Source organism: Paroedura picta, chromosome 4, assembly GCF_049243985.1.
Source record: "Paroedura picta isolate Pp20150507F chromosome 4, Ppicta_v3.0, whole genome shotgun sequence".
In the NCBI taxonomy this organism is placed as follows: Eukaryota; Metazoa; Chordata; class Lepidosauria; order Squamata; family Gekkonidae; genus Paroedura; species Paroedura picta.
This window is the reverse complement of record NC_135372.1, coordinates 123,941,074-123,944,516: the sequence shown is the minus strand read 5'-3', so window position 1 is coordinate 123,944,516 and position 3,443 is coordinate 123,941,074. Positions and strand designations below refer to the sequence as shown.

The 3,443-nt window shown below is 46.0% G+C and overlaps 1 protein-coding gene across 1 annotated transcript in view; it reads left to right on the top strand.

The window, feature by feature from the left end:
- Positions 1–3,443, top strand: part of HNF4A (hepatocyte nuclear factor 4 alpha) — an 80,013-nt gene that overhangs the window by 28,365 nt on the left and 48,205 nt on the right. The window lies entirely within an intron of this gene.

The following is a 3,443-nucleotide window of genomic DNA, read 5'->3' as shown; positions in this document are numbered from 1 at the left end:
AGCAGAAGGGACGGTTTGAGAGATGATTGTGCTGGCATGGTTCCTCTAGGACTTTAGTTCTTGGTATTGTAACCCAGGGCAGTGCCTGAGCGAGGTTTACCTCATGGCCTGCTTTGATGAGTGAAAGATTTATAAGACTTCTGATGGCATTTTCATATATGGACACTACTTTCCTACGTACTTAATGCCACAGCTACAGTATTGTTTACGTTCACCTCCACAAAGGTAAGATAAAGTCCAAACAATTTGAAAAATATAAGGCAGGCCTTCTTCAAGTGAGATGCCCACTTTTGCCAGGGATGATCTTAGCTTTCTCCTCAATGTCTCTCAAGTAGGGACCACACCAGAGAAAGAGTCTGGCTGCGGATCACTATTGACTCTCCTGTCTACACGACAGACCTTCTGTTATTAAAATTAGAGACATGTTTCTTTCTTTTCTGTACTCCGTCTTTGTAAGAGGCTAATCCGGTCTCAGTGGAAGCAGGCCTTGTATGAGAATGGGAAGAAAAATTGGTTCACTTTTGTAGCTGGCAACCTGTGTGCTTGGTAGACCTCCATAAACTGTTCAATCCAGGGCAGAGGTCAAGAGGTCAATTCTATGCCTAGTTGGACAGGAACTAGGAAAAGTCTTAGCTAAGTATTTGTTATATATCTTTTCCTTCAAGTTAAGTTGGCCACCCTGGATTCCCCAGTGTTATTGAAAGGACGGCCACGGTGCTTGGAGGTTGGGCATGGGATCCACCTGCTGCTAAAACTCTCTGAAGTGTTGAGAATGATCCTGAGACCAGAGCAGTTCTTTTCCTTCCATACTGTTGTTTGGACTTAAAGTTGGCAACTCCATGTGGGGAAAGTCCTGGAGATTTAGAGGTGGAACCTGTGAAATGAAGAGCTGGGGAAGGGAAAGAAGCAGGATCACAGCAGTGCATAAGACCATAGACTTCAACCTCCAAAGCAGCCATTTTCTCCGGGGAAACAGATGGTCTAGAGCAGGGGTAGTCAACCTGTGGTCCTCCAGATGTTCATGGACTACAATTCCCATTTGCTGGCAGGGGCTCAGGGGAATTGTAGTCCATGAACATCTGGAGGACCACAGGTTCATGGGCTACAATTCCCATTTGCTGGCAGGGGCTCATGGGAATTGTAGTCCATGAACATCTGGAGGACCACAGGTTGACTACCCCTGCTCTAGAGGTCAGCTTTAATTCTGGGAGATCTCCAGGCCTTACCTGTAGGTTGGCAACCTCTACTTCTCCAGAAGTTGCTTTCCCCTAGTGTGGCTACCATTTTCACCAATGCCTGATTTATGGTTACAGCAGAGACATCGTGGGAAGTCAGTTTATTTCCATTGCAGTTAATATGTGAAAAAAGAACTTGGCTTGCAGATGGTCACTCAGATCCTGTTTGGATTGCTTTGAGAAATGCTGGCTTTATTGCTTTCCCTTTGGTCTTTGCATTCTGGCAGTAGATGAGGACAGTGCTGGACAATGACCCGGGTTTAAGCCAGGATATCTGCATTCATCAAGCACAAGCACAGTTAAGACTAAATATGATTCATAAACCAATTTCAAACAATGGTTTCCAGTCCTGGTCTGACAAGACCTTTAGTGACAATAGTTATTAGCATGATAGCATTCATTCTGCACTGGGAACTTCGTTGCCCCAGCTCCCATGCAGGAACACAAATCCAGGGTGGATGAAGTGCACTGGGCCTGTGTAGGAAAAGGAAGAGGCAGGGCAACCTGCCCCGACTCAAACTCCAGTCTGCAGCCTGGCACAAAGCCTCCAGTGCGGAAACAGACACAAAACAGTTCACTTAAACCATGGTTTTCTGAATGTCTGGACGGAGCTTATTCCTCTTTGCATAAAATGGGGCAAGGTATTGTGTCATGTGTAGCTGTAGAGAGGCAGGGAAAATAGAACAGTATGTACCGTGCTGTCCAAAGTAGACCTAAACCCTTCTAAGCCTTTTGACTTCAATGTACTTACAATGGTGTGTCTCTGCTCCGATAGCCTTGCTTGTTGTTAGGACATCTGAGTCATCACTGCTCAAGATGAAAGGCTTATGATCCCTTGACAATTTCCAGGTATTTAATCCTTCTGTTCCCCTTAAGAAATTCCCCCAATCCTGCAACCCCTTGTGCATACACTTCTTTCGTTTGCTTTTTCTGGCCTCCTTAATCTTTCCGGAGCTAGGCCCTTCAGACCTTATAGCAGGGAAAGAAAGGTGCTCCCACCTTATTTAGCTAGTCTTGTTTTGCTGAACTGTGCAAAACGTGCTGGATGTTTACGGTTTTGCACTAGACACTATGGCAAATCCTGCTCATATTTAACTTGGTGTCTGTACGCATTTATCTAATCACAAGGATCACTTTGTCCGAGCCTGGATTGAGGCTGAAAACCCTTCAATTGGGTTGTTAAGGCTCTTTCTCCGCCTCCCTGACCCTCTCGCACTCCATTGTTTCTTTCTATCAAACAAATGAATGATTGGCTCAGCAGGCTCCAGGCTGAAGGGGAAATACCATGGAAGAATCATTCTGTCTTTAGTGGTCACATGTAGGGTTGCCAGCCTCTGGGCAGGGCCTGGAGTTCTGGGACTGATTGCCCGATTAGGTAGATTAGTTCCCTGGAGAAAATAACAACTTCTGAAAGCAAACTCTATAGTATACCATAGAGTCTAGGTGAAATTCCTCCCCAAATTTGCCCTTCCATATGCAGGCCCCCAAAAGTCTAGGAATTTCCAAGACCAAAAGCCTGCTCCACCTACACAGAAGAGCAGTGGGGAAGAAGAAAACCATTATTTTTCCAATGGTGGCAGTCCTTTTTCAAGCCAGCTGTGACTGGCCATGTGGAGAGACCCCAGGTTAGAGTAGCCAGCTCCAGGCTAGGAAATACTTGGAGATTTTATGGGATAGAGCCTAAGAAGGGCAAGGTTTAGGGAGGAGAGGGACCTCACTGGGGTATAATTCCATACAGTCCATCTTCCAAAGAGGCCATTTGCTCCAGATGAACTGATTTTTGTCACCTGGAGATCCGTTGTAGTGGCAGGAGATCTCCAGTGACCACCTGGAAGTTGGCCATCATACCCCAGGTGGATGTGCGGGTTCATATACACTTGGTATCTGCCTAGTTATGAGCCTGGAGGTAGTCCTTCATACTCCCAGAGCATTTGTATAAGAGGGAAATAACAAAAATCCACTAGTTCCATCAGGATCATGTAACATTGTTTCTTTTCAGAGCAAGTTAAGAGCATGGGAGTGTTCATCGACCTTGCCTTGCTGCTTGAAAATCAGGCTGGCATGGTGCCCAGGAGTGCCTTCTATCAGCTGCACCTGATTTCCCAGCTTTCTTGGACTTAGCTGATGGGGCCATGCTGAACCATGCTTCTTTAACTTCACAGTTGGATTACTGCAACACACTCCACATGGGGCTGCCCTTGAAGTAGG